The following is a 13624-nucleotide window of genomic DNA, read 5'->3' as shown; positions in this document are numbered from 1 at the left end:
TGTTAGCCGTTATGATTGTAGAGACACGATATCCTATACGGTATCCGCTGCTCTTCTCAATCTACATGCTTCCGTTAGGTCAGATTATCTCAGGGCACAACGTGAGCTACCACAGCTATGCTGATGACACACAGCTGTACTTATCAATAGCACCTGATGACCCCGACTCTCTCAATTCACTAACACAATGTCTTGTATAAATAAATGTTGTTGTTGTAGAGAAAAGCCAAGCCAGCCTTGCCGGAGAAGGGACCCAAGTTGCCTCGGAAGCTTGCATATTGTAATCTTTTTAGTTAGCCAATAAAAGGGGTAATTTTGCTTGGCTTTTCTCTACTAATAACCTACAAAGCCATAAATAACCTCGCGCCAAACTACATTAGTGACCTTCTCCATCACTAGGTGCCTGTCCACCCACGAAGGTCCTCTGATTCTGGCAATCTTGTTGTGCCCCACACTAATCTACACTTCATGGGTGACAGCAGGGCCATCAGCTGTATAGCGAGCGCCCAGACTCTGGAATGACATCCTGAAATTAACTCTTTGAGGGCTGAACATTTTTACAAAAAACAGTTTTTGAAAAGCAATGGGTTTCACACAGAAATCAAGATTAAACATCTGTTGCTGCATGCTGTGACTGCCAGTTTGACAAGAATGTGCGGCAGGCTTGCTGCCAAGCTGTCTTCACGTGGCTAAGGCATTGCAATCTAGGTCCTCCATCGCGAACATTGCCGTAGGCGTATCAGCTACATGAACCCATTCAGCACCATGATTGGCTGGGGACCAGTCAATCGAAGCTGGAACCTCACATTCGTTTTCGATCACTTGTATCAAAATCGGAGTCCAGTTCAGAGAGAATAGTCAAAACGTCGTCCACGCAGTAGTTTGCTTTATGCAATCACTTTGATCTCTCATCAGCTGTCAGTGCCATTTTTGCTGTTTGTGCCTTGCTACTCACATAAGCGAAATAAATCTCTGTCAAACCAATGAAGCTCACTTCCCTTCAAGCAACGAGAGTCCAACTAAAACATAACAGTTGGTTTTGTCACGATTTTACAACTCCTCCTTTTGACAAAAGTCGACATCAGCCCCGAAAGAGTTAATCAGGTCAGCTGACTCCATGAATTCTTATAAAAAACAACTCAAAACTCATCTGTTCAGGAAGGCTTTTAGCTCTACTTGACTTTATTACCCTTCTCTCAGTTTACCTCCATGTCAAGATGCTCATGTAACCTCTGTGTGTGTGTGCTGGACCATCAATTATGTTGTCTGTTAGGATTTTTTTCCCTCTGAATTCACTGTCTTAATCTTCTTTATTTATCTGGTTTCTACAATGCTATATACTGTATACCTTGCCATTCTTTCTTATATTCTGTAAGTGCCTTGAGCATGGGAAAGGCGCTATATAAATAAAATGTATTATTAATTCAAATGCAGATAACAAGAACACCTACAAGTAACTTTTCCAAGTGCACCTCTAAACACCCAGCTACTTTTTAGCTTTAAAAATTCCCACATGGTTCCTTAGTGGCAACCAAAACCCAAGTTTTCAAGAGCAAAATGTATTTTTTATTTAAACCTCACACCACATAACAGACCAAAAACTCTCAACAGCCTCTAGTGTTTGCAAAGCACACGTCAGATGGAGAGAGAACCCACAGAGTGCAGTGTGTAAGGAACAGCTGGAAGAAGGCATCAGGAGTGTTGTGTGATTGAAGAAATAAGGCCAAGCTTAAATTTAAGGTTTCTAAAACTGTGGTAAGACCATCAATGATGTATGGAGCTGAGATGTGGGTAGTGAATGGAGCACAGGAGAAGAAGTTGGATGTGGAGATGGATAAGAATGGAGACAATCAAAGGGAAACACAAGTGGGAGAGAAATCTAAGAGAGGGCTGGAAAGGAGGCTAAAGTGGTGTGGACATGTGATGGGGAGAGACAAGGAAGATGTGGGACCAAAAGAGTGATGGGAATGGAAGTCCAAGGGAAGAGAAAGCAAGGAAGGCCAAAGCAGAGGTGTGAACAGATAAAGAAAAAGAAGATCCGATTGGGGATGAGGTGCTGCTTAGAGAAGGTTGATCAAGCACATCAATCCCACACACAAGTGGGAAAAGATGAAGAAGATGGGACTGGATGACAGGGCCTAGTGAGGAGGAGGTGCACAAAGAGAAGACCCAACACCGATTGTTGGTGGACCCCAGTGCTTGTTGCCTGGTCCATCCTTGATATTTATGTAATTTTTTTGGCTGTATGATATGGGCCTATCAAACTGTGGGAGACCCGGCCAGGACGCCCCTTTAACACTGGATCCGGGGGAACACCCATGGGCTTTTCACCCTACATTCCCCGGAACACTTGGTGGCAGCCCCCCTGGGTTGCATCACTGGAGCTCATCCCTGTTGGTCTCCATGGCCACCGCCCGGGGGAGCTGCATGGCTTAACGAGCACATGGGGGCTGAACCCGGAAGTGCAGCCTGGAGTAGGTCAATGAGCACCTGGAGCACTTCCGGGGTGGCTATAAAAGGAGCCTGCAGCCACTACTCGAGGAGCCAGAGTCTGGAGGAGGGAGACGAAGCTTGATGAAGAGGAGTGGTGGAAGAAGAGGAAGAAGAGTGTTGTGTTTTTGTTTGTGGGACTGTGTTGTGCCTGTGGGGTCGGGGAAAGGTATTGCCCACTGGCGAAGAAATTGAAATAAAACATTTACTTGTTTTATCAGTGGGCCTCCCGCGACTGTCTGTCAATGTAGCGCCTTTCTGTTACACAAACCTACAAAAGAACACCTGTAGGTGGAGCAAATGTGTCAAAAATGAGAGCGCGAAAAGGCCGTAGAAAAAAGTGGTCAGCTCTGAGCACCAGTCTCAGTGACAGGAAGAATTTTCACATAACCTCATAGAATTTGGGGCTCTGTTATGGAAAAGATTCCAGCTGCTTAAATAGCCCCCTGAAAATTCAACTTATTACGCTGAACTGGTCACTTGGGTTGAGCACACGACACAGCTGGCGACGCGGCTTCTTTTCATGAGAGAGGAGGGTTCTTGGCAGAACAACAGAAACAGACATTGTGCCACTTGACCGACATGGCTGTGTCTTCTCACACCTCCTTGTACTTCTATCTATTTAGATGTTCAACTGTAAGAGACTCAGGTATAAAGTGCAGAAGAGGATGTTGCTCGTCTTTGGACAGATGTTGCGCTCCTCAAGCCCGGCAAGATGCACTTTTACTATCTGACTGTTTGGTCAAGGAGGACACGTCTAAGAGGTTGTGGATTTACAGGCGGCCTCAGGTTTGGCCAATGGTACTACTTTGTAAAGTTACTGCTGTTACTTAACAGGTGTCTTATGGTACTGCAAAGTTATGTACATTGTTTAACAATTCAAAATTTCACCTAAAGGATAATTACTTAAGTTTCTGTTGGAGTAACGTGTGTAAATATCAAACATAATGCCTGAAACAGGAATAAACACTGCATACTCAATGGTGAGACTAAAAACTCTGCACATTAACTTAGGGTGTGACCATGGCCTTCAGGTTTGAGCTGCAATTAGATGTTTTGCTAATTAAACTTTCATCCCTGGAGGATCTGTTAACATCTTAAAAGGACCAAGTGGCAAAGGACACTACTCTGCTTTAAACAAAAGCCAAAAGAGCTGGTGATTTGACTTAAGGAAGCAGAAATCGGAAAACAAACTCCCATCTAAATTGGAAGGGACGCTGCTGAGAGGGCTGGCAGGCTTTACATTTCTTGGAGGGACCATCACCGATGCACTGAAGTGGCCACAACACAGTTTTGGCTGTTGTCAAGAAGGCACACCAACACCTTCAGTTCTTGAGATGTCTAAGGAAACCTTGGATTTCACCATCTGTTCTGATTATTAACCTCTACAGGTGAAGGCTGCACAGAATATCTCCTTACGATGAGGACCTCCACCATTCTGCACAGCCATGTTGTAACGGCCGACCCTTTGCCCAGCCGGCAGCTACACTACCAAGACCTGTGGCCTGGATAAATTCCTGAGATGAATCTACATATACCAAGCCGTACCTCTAACAAATAATATTTTCCCCTCAATCGAAGGTTTACACAAACACGTAAAAGCAGGTACAGTGGAACCTCAGTTCACGAACGTCTCGGAACACGTACAAATCGGTTTACGACCAAAAAGTTCACCAAACTTTTGCATTTGCTCACGACCACAGACTCGGTATATGAACAAGCCAGTTTCCCTTTCGGTTTATGTGCACCGATGATTTCTGCACATGTTCAGCCTCTCCCTGTGCAGCAAGGGAGAGAAAGAGAGACACACACACAAAAAAAAAGTGTTTTTAGCAAGCAGTTCGTAGCACTATAGTGTGAACTCTTGCAGTATTAGTTTGTTGTTCAAGGATTTCTCAGTGTTATTCAATGCTTTTACATTTAGTTTACTATTACGCTGAACATTCTATGGTATTGTTAATTATATTTGTGCTTAAAAATCTTTACAAAAAAATATATTTACATACAGTTTGTACAGTCTGGAACGGATTAATTTTATTTACATAGAGTCCTATGGGGGAAATTAACTGGGCATTCGAGAGGCATCCCATAACTGACGTTGTGGACGTTCTGTGACTCATCTCATGAGCATTAGAAGTCCAAGGGGGTTCTGCAGAAGGTTTATAATACACTGGTGAGGCCTCATCTGGAGTCCTGTGTGCAGTTTTGGTCTCCAGGCTACAAAAAAGGACATAGCAGCACTAGGAAAGGTCCAGGGAAGACCAACAGGGCTGATTCAGGACTACAGGGGATGAGTTCTGAGGAAAGATTAAAGGAGCGGAGGCTTTAAAGAAGATTAAGACGTGACCTGACTGAAGTGTTTCAAATTACGAAGGGAATTAGTCCAGTGTATCGAGACGGTGACTTTAAAACGAGTTCAAGGAGGACACGGTGGGAAGCTTAAGGGGAAATTTCACACAAACGTGAGGAAGTTTTTCTTTACACAGAGAGAACCAAAGATTCATGGAATAAGTGGCCAAGGAGTGTGATAGACAGGAGGACTTTAGGGCCCTTCAAAACTTGACTGAATGTTATTTTAGAAGAATGAAGTGGATAGGACTGGTGAGCTTTGCTGGGTGCAATGGCCTGTTCTCGTCCAGATTGTTCTGTTTTAATGTTGTGATGTCTGAAACTCAGAAGTCCACCTTATGAGAAGGACTTCGTAGCAGACTCGACACAATCAACTGCCCGACAGTGTTTAGAAGCCATTAAGAAGGATAAACTTTATATAGCGCCTTGACGTGTGGAGTACAAGTCACAGGAGGTTCTGCTCAAGTCTTTATAACCCACTGGTGAGGCCTCATCTGGGGTCCTGTGTGCAGTTTTGGTCTCCAGGCTACAAAAAGGACAGCACAAGAAAAAGGTCCAGAGAAGAGGGACTAGGCCGATTTCAGGGCTACAGGGGATGAGTTATGAGGAAAGATTAAAAGAGCTGAGCCTTTAATGGAGATGAAGAGGAGACCCGAGTGAAGTGTGCAAAATTACGAAGGGAATTAGTGCAATGGATTGAGATGGTGCCTTTAAAATGAGTTCATCAAGAAAACGGGGACACAGTTGAAAACTAAGGGTAAATTTGGCACAAATATTAGGAAGTTTTTCTCCACACAGAGAACCACAGACACTTGGAATAAGCTACCAAGTAGTGTGGAGGACAGCAGGCCAACTCCACTTGATGTTATTTTTGGGGAATTGAGTGGATAGGACTTGCAAGCTTTGTTGGGCTGAGTGGTCTGTAGGAAGCTCTGTCAAAGTCCGGTTCTTTGAAACTCAACCCCGAACGGATGGAAGTCGTCGCTTCCACCTGTTTTTCCAAATGTTTATTCCGCTGCTGAATTTGGCCTCCAATTCTCGGGCTTCCCCTCCGAGACCAGCTGTCAAGAGCTTCATTCGAGTTATGATTTGCAGTGTCAACCGATGTCAAACAAAGCCTAGTTATTTCTCCAATGTGATTACTTACCACCATATCACTAGGGAGTGATATCATCTTATGTTACTAGGGGGCTTTGCTTGCCCACCCCCAGGTTTGGTTTACCGAATATACAATTTAAAGAGATTGTTATTTTCATGGGAATTGTTACATAATGCATTATTTTCATTTTTACTTTTAAACTTTTGTATAAACAATACTTGTCCTTTATTTCCGGCCCTGGGCGTGGTTAAATCTTTCTACAAGGAAGTATAACGCTGGACGCATGCTAAGGAGATGCCGTCAGATCATCTGCTGTGTTTCTGCTTCTGGCGAGCCGCGTCTTCTTTTTGTCGCACTGCACATCGATAAATCAAAAGCCTGTACTGCAGCTGTCCCTTTGCCACTTCGCATCTCTGCCACTAGCGTTGTGAAGGGGGGGGCCTAAACGCACGCCGAGGAAAAGCAGTCGAATCATCTGCTGGCTTCCTGCTGCTGCTGCTGGCAAGCTGCGTGTTCTGTTTGTCGCTTGTCGTTGTTTTAAGAGCTGGGAGCACATGATGTTTGTCTGTCAAAGGCATTCCAACAACTGCTTGGTTTGGTGTCCTTGAACTTGTTTTAAATGTGGTCTCACTGCCTTGTCTCACATGACGTTAAAGCAAAAGTTCCCAAACTTTTTTCAGCCGCCGACCCCTTTACCAAAAACTTTTAAAACCGTCGACCCCCTAGTCATTTACTGACTCAAATTAATAAATTTGTACAGTACTCAATAGTAAAATATTTTAATCACTTGTAATAATGATTGAAAAAGATAAAAATGGCTACGGAATATGGCATTATCTTGTGCAACATTTAATATCGAAACCTGCACTAATGAAAATTTAAGCAAAAAAATACGAGCAGAGTTTTTTTTTACATTTTTGACATTTATGAAATAAATATGTACATTCAAAATAAGTACAAATAGTCCAAGCTGTACTGTCTGCATTTCTTTTTTGGTTCAGTCATATTATCTGAAGAAATACAAACTTTTATTAACAAACAATTTCGACAGCCCCTGTGATTAAAAAACAATAAAGTAAGTACTGCACTTACTTGAAACAGAAGATTTTTGTTCAAACTCGAATAAATAAACTGTGTCCACTGATTTTCTTTTTCATAGTACTGCTCTTCAATAAATAATTATATTCAAAGTTCAAATCACAAGTAAGTACATGTCACATCAAACGAACCAATTTATAGTGTTTTATGAAAGTATGACCATACAAGACTGATAGATTCTGCTAATATCGAATATCCGTCGTCTCGTCCCACTGCGAGCAAGTGTGGACATGCAACGGTTTTTCATGTCCGCACTTGCTTTGATACGTTCGATAAGACGATGCACAGACATGATTGTGCTACATGTATTTTCATGCATTCTTACGTGTGACTCTTTTAACGGCACATTTTACCTTTTTGTTCAAGTTTGGTATGTAATGTGTTTTTATCAAAAAAGTTTTTTTTTTTTGGAATTATTTTACTTCTTAATTAGGTACCTAATGGAATCCTAGATATTTTGAAGTAACAAACAAGTAGCAGTAGTAAGGGAGTCTATTTTTGCTTTCATCGACCCCAAAATTTTTTTATTGAAACTATCGACCCCTAGAAAGTTCAAATCAACTCCAGGGGGTCGATATCAACCACTTTGGGAACTCTTGCATTAAAGTGTCTCTCGCGCGGACGCCAAATTGTCTTCCGAGAAGATCATGTCTCGTCTCCCTCCCAGGATTTTTTTTTATATTACAGAGATATCTATATAGACTATATAACACACTGCAGTCACTAACAAACTCATTCTGCTGGGACACAATGGCCTGCTCACCTCCGGATTGTTCTCATGCTCTATTGCAGGCTGCAGTTACTCTCTGTTGCAGGTTTCCCAAAGTGGAGTGAGAGGGGTGAAAGAGCAGCAGTGCACCTCAACCACTAGGGGCCGTAAGTGAGCTCCTCAACACCTGACAGCATTGCTTCTTCCCATTTGTATTTCTGTCTTAGTGTCCCCTACCATTTAACTCTTTTAGGGTGGATGTCGACTTTTGTCGACAAAAGGGGTTGAGGGCGAATGTTGACTAAAGTCGACATCCAGGGATAGAGGGCGATAATCAGCTGTTAATGGCGACAAATCTCACTGTCATGTCACAGGCATTCCCTCTGTGCTTGGTGGAATGCTAGACTCGTTGACTCGGCAACTAATCCTAGCGTGTGTGTGAGTTGCGGAATGTAAACAATGGCAAGGTGACATCGACATGTGACAAGGGCGAAGTGAGTGCAGAAAAGAAAAACACTCGGCAGACAATGTTTTGCTCATTATCGCGGAGTCGGACTCTGATTTTTCAGAATCAGATTTTATTGATCAGGAGATCGAGCAAGAGAGTGAGAAGCCGGCATCAGCTGATCAAACACCAGCCGATGCCGCGCCAGCGGATCTGCTGCCAATTGAGCGCTTCGCGCAGCCGATGCATCTATGGCAAGGTTCGCGTGGGATAAATACACAGACATTGATCCGTTGAGAGCGGATCTGGCTGCTGGACTTCATAAGACGGCATGGCTTGCTGTTGGACACGACAGATCACCAGCTGCTGTACTTCAGGCTGCTCTCTCCTGATGCTGCTTTTCAGCTACCGTCAGACGAGACAAACAGGTAGGCAGAGAAATGTTTTGAATCACGGGCTGCGTTTGCATCGCGTTCTCATTTTTCAAAGTGTAAACCCACAACAAAAGACGAGATGAAGTGTGATGTGGTATTACAAATAGAGATGGGGCAGAACTGGTGATATAACTTCAGGGAGCATTGGTCCAAACGTGCTTTGTCCCCTGGTGGCTTTGGACAGGTTATGCAGCATGGTGATAGGTACAATGTGCTGCTGCAAAGTTTTATTCACTTCTGTAATAAACAAAAGCAAATCCCATGGGGTGAGCCAGGCTATAATGCCATGCATAAAGTTCATAAAGTTTCAGAAGATGAAAAGAGGTGACAATACGGTTTTCATGCGGGCAGAAAACTTGGTGGCAGTGGAATGGCACGATGGCAAAAGGGTGACTTCTCTCTACAGTACACACTAACAATATATGTGAGAAAGGGCAGCAACAGACAGTTGAAAAGTGGGCACCACAGCAACACCACGTATTGTAAGCAGTGCAATGTGGCAATGACTGAAATTGGCTGCTTTGAGCGACATCCGACTTTGCTGTGTAAAATGTATGTGAAATTATAGAGTATGCAGGCTCATACAATATGCAAGACAGGAACATTTGTCAAAAGTAAATATTTTTGTTGATTCGATATGTTAAACAATTGCTTTGTGTTCTTTTTTAAAAAATGTTAGTTTTTGGAAAATTATTCAGAGTTAATGAGAATGTTAGTCAATACACATTTAAACAAGTGAGCATTTATGGATGCATGTGTACCTCAGAAGAGATCTGTGCAGTACTCGTACTCCACCCGAGGGGGTAAACGTTAACAATTTACAAAGTTATTGTCTGCTTTACCTGCTTTTTTATCACTCTTTAATATTGTTCTTGTATCAGTATGCTGCTGCTGGAGTATGTGAATTTCCCCTTGGGATTAATAAAGTATCTATCTAGTCAATACACATTTAAACAACTGAGCATTTACGTTTGCATTTGTACCTCAGAAGAGATTTGTGCGGTACTCGTACACTCAGAATGAACCTCCTTCACCACTGAATACAATTCTGCTTTTAATATTTTTATTATTACCTTTACCTCTCTGATGTATGGTTCCAGGCCTTGTACTGCAAAGACATCATTGAAAACTTCTCGGACCTCTGGGGGTGTCTGCATTTGTGGACCCTTTTGCACTGTGACACGTAGGTGGGGTGTGATATCACAGGCATGGTGGTGTGAGCTGCAATGCTACGTGTGAAAACAACGGCAGCCACCAACGGAAGGAGAAAGTCTACATCAATCAACCAACATTATTTATATAGCATATATTCATACAAAAAATGTAGCTCAAAGTGCTTTACAAAATGAATAGAAAAATAGAAGACACAATAAAAAATAAACATAAGTCAACATTAATTAACATAGAATAAGTAAGGTCTGATGGCCAGGGTGGACAGAAAAAACAAAAAACTCCAAGAGCTGGAGAAAAAAAATACATGTCAGCAGCAGAAGCTTGAAAAAGAAATGGCGTATGTCAAGTTTTGAAAGGGGATTCGTTTCCAAGGTTTTTGGTTTTCCTGTAGGTTTCGTGTGGGTAAAGATCCATTTTTGCTCAATTTTCCCCCCCATCTGCTCCATTTGTAATTATAATTACAAATCAAGCAACTCAGACTTGTGACTAAAGTGCACACTGCAGACTTCCCTTTAAGGGGATTTGCAGGCATTTCAGTCCCACCACGTTGAAATGACAACACAATTTTGCAACTTCAAACTTGCATTACGTTTAGAAGGCCAGTCACTGGCCTAGGCGGACCGAACCGAACCGAAGAAACCCCTGCGGGCGAAGCATTCGACAGACAGTGGCAGATTCGCCGCACAACGCAGGGTACTTTAATTCGCCCAAAGACCTGGCCCACTTTCTCTTTGTCCCCTTTCTTCCATTACATTACATCTTTTACATCTTGCCTGAAGCAAGATTACAATATCAAATCCAAATAATCCAGTTGGCTAGTAGTAAGAGATATTTCTTTTTATTTGAATCATTTATTACTTTACATTACATCTTGCCTGAAGAAAGGGCCAGAGTTGCCTCGAAAGCTTGCATATTGTAATCTTTTTAGTTAGCCAATAAAAGGTGTCATTTTGCTCGACTTTTCTCCCTTTCTTCCAGGATGACCTGATCCAGAGCTGCAGGGTACCGACCTGATGAGGAGGATTTATCAGTACCTGGACTGAAGAAGGGTGCCAAGGCAGGACGACTAATGAAGTCACTGCTTGTTTGCTGTGCCTGTGGGTCGTGGAGTGGTAGCTCCCGTTTCAATAAATACGCAAGTTGAATAATAAAGCTGGTTATCCCGAAGCCTGAGATCAAGCCTCGTCTTTTGGGTGCAAGACAGTGACTCACGTATCACAAGATCAAGGCAAACCTAACTAAACATTTAGAAGTAAGAAACAGGAGGCGGCCCCGACTTTCCATTACCTTCGGACAATCGCTTTTCTTTCTATAAAAAGGACAGCGGAGAGCAGACGCCACTCACTGCAGTATCATCCTCTGACATGAAACACTTTGCCGAAGAGCAAGAAAGAGCTGGTCCTGCCCCGGGGCTGTGAATGTGTTTACAAGGCGTCAACAGTGCGGAAAACGAAAACCTGCTGGTCTGGCAGGGTGGGTAGGGCACAATTACATTTCCTCATTTTCATGGCCAAATACGAGCTGTGAAAGGAAAAAAGTGGCACCCTGTGAACCAGACTTAATGTTTACACATTTGACAAAGCAATAGGAAAAATATTTTATCCATACTGTTAATGTGTCACATGTCATGGGTTAAAGGATAAGAAAAACAAATTGAAGAAAATAAAATTACAACCACAAGCATCTCTACGTCAGCACTCGAACGCCACACTTCCATTTTACAAAACTACCAGCTCTGCATCAGCAAGGCTTACACGTCCAATTGCAGGACCAGCCAGAGACACCCAATGCTCCGAGGGGCGCTCCAACTATTCCGGTGCCATAAATCTTGCAGGCAGCCTGACCTTTGAGACTTGGAGATTCCAACCAAGATAGCACACCACAGATTTTAAAAATAACTATTCCAGTGCACAGGAGATTTTCAAATGACCATCCATTCATCTATTCGTCCAATATCAAATCCAAATCATCCAGTTGGCTAGTAGTAAGAGATATTTCTTTTCATTTTAATCATTTATTACTAAATCTGAAAGAAGAAGAAGAAGAAGAAGGGCCTCAAAAGTAATTTTCCGGATGAGTTACGCTTGCATTGAGGGTTCACACAGAGGGTTCTCATGGAGCACAAACGCGAATATCGGACGAGTTTCTTTGCAGCCTTTGTCGATTTTCACAAAGCGTTCAACTCAGTTGATCGAGCTGACCCGTGGGACATCCTGAGGGTTCACGGGATCCCCTTGAGGATGCCAGATATCATGGCCGGCCTGCACACTGGGACTGTGAGTGCTGTGCAGAGTGCAGGCAGAACCTCTGTGCGTTTCCCAGTTGATTCTGAGGTTCGTCAGGATGGTGCGTTTTTGTTCCTACTCTCTTCAGTGCTGGCATGGAGTGGATGTTGGGCAGGGTCGTGGGTGCAGCAGCTGTGGGGAATCAATTGGTGAAGAAACTTGACTTTGCTGACGATGCTGTGATCTTCACAGAGTCAATGGAGGCTCTGATCGGGACGCTGGAGAGACTGAGTGAGGGGTCTGAGTGTCTGGGCTGGCGAGTGTCCTGATAAAAACCAAAGAGCCAGGCCTTTAAATGACCTCTTGGGCACGGCCATCATCAGTGTGTCTGTCTGTGGAGAGAGTGTCGACCTCGTCGAGAGGTTTATTGACCTCAGCAGTGACATTCATGTCTTTGGTGACTCTTCCTATGAAGTCAGTAGACGGATTCGGAGAGCGGGTTGGGTGGTCATGAGGTCACTAGAAAGGGGTGTGTGGCGCTCCCGATATCTCTGCTAAAGGGAAAAAGGTTCAAGTCTTTAGAGTCCTGGTGCTTCCTGTTTGTGAGACATGGACACTCTCCAGTGACCTGAGACAAAGACTGGACTCCTGTGTCTCTCCGGAAAATCCTTGAGTCCTGTTGGTTTGACTTTGTGTTGCTCACGTAGTCCCGAATGCGGCACATGACCTGCATTGTGATGGAGCGTCAGTTACAGCACCACCCCCAAGGTGATCCAGCTTGTAAGATCCTCATTGTTGGGGACCAGAGTGGCTTGACCAGGCCAAGGGGTCGCCCACGTAATACCTGGCTGCAGCAGATAGAGGGTCATTTCCAAAGGGTGGGACTGGACCGCATGTCTGCCTGGGGGGGATTGCCAACCAGGAAGGCAGGAACAAATCCCTAGGCAGGGCGCCAGCCCACCGCAGGGCACACACACCCACACATCAAGCACACACCAGAGACAATTTAGAATCACCAATAAACCTAACCTGCATGTCTTTGGACTGTGAGAGGAAACCCAGGCAGACACGGGGAGAACATGCAAAATCCACGCAGGGAGGAATCCACGTCTCCGAACTGCGAGGCAGCAGCGCTACCACCACACCACCCTATTATTGTTGTAAATATTGCCCCGATTACTTATTATTTAGTATATATTTGAGTTTCTAAGTTCTGTTGTGTACCTTGTGTTTTGTAAATGGAACCCAAAGAGACACCACAGAAGGACCACAAACATCTTGTATAGGAGGGTCTGGAGGAGCAGATCATTAACATTTGGGGAGTTGTGCTCTTGGGAATAATTATTTTCTGGTTTCTTTGATTATTTGCTTCTGTATATGAATTACTGGATTGCAGATTTAGATGTGTTGCCGTGGCATGCTTTGCTAGGCACATTTTTCTTGCTTTTGTATTTTTTGCCTTGATATTTTTTCTTCTTTTGTGCATTTTAATAAATGTCATCATTTTATATGATTTTTACATTGCACTTGTCTCTCAAAGTGGTGTTCCAATGATTCCTGTCCATGGTAACAGTACAGAGAAAATCCACAATTTCGGACATG

The 13624-nt window shown here is 43.5% G+C and overlaps 1 protein-coding gene across 3 annotated transcripts in view; it reads right to left on the bottom strand.

Moving 5' to 3' along the window:
* Positions 1-13624, bottom strand: part of LOC120535088 (adenylate kinase isoenzyme 1) — a 260210-nt gene that overhangs the window by 43944 nt on the left and 202642 nt on the right. The window contains exon 1 of one of the 3 annotated variants that reach the window (XM_039762650.1): positions 11085-11135. The exons of the other annotated variants lie outside the window; for them this stretch is intronic. The gene's annotated coding sequence lies outside the window, so the exon portion shown is untranslated. Of the gene's footprint in view, positions 1-11084; positions 11136-13624 lie in introns of those variants that run through there. 3 annotated transcript variants of the gene reach the window in all.

This window comes from Polypterus senegalus, chromosome 9 (genome assembly GCF_016835505.1).
Source record: "Polypterus senegalus isolate Bchr_013 chromosome 9, ASM1683550v1, whole genome shotgun sequence".
NCBI lineage: Eukaryota > Metazoa > Chordata > Cladistia > Polypteriformes > Polypteridae > Polypterus > Polypterus senegalus.
The sequence above is the reverse complement of the archived record's forward strand: the minus strand, read 5'-3'. Positions and strand labels throughout refer to the sequence as shown.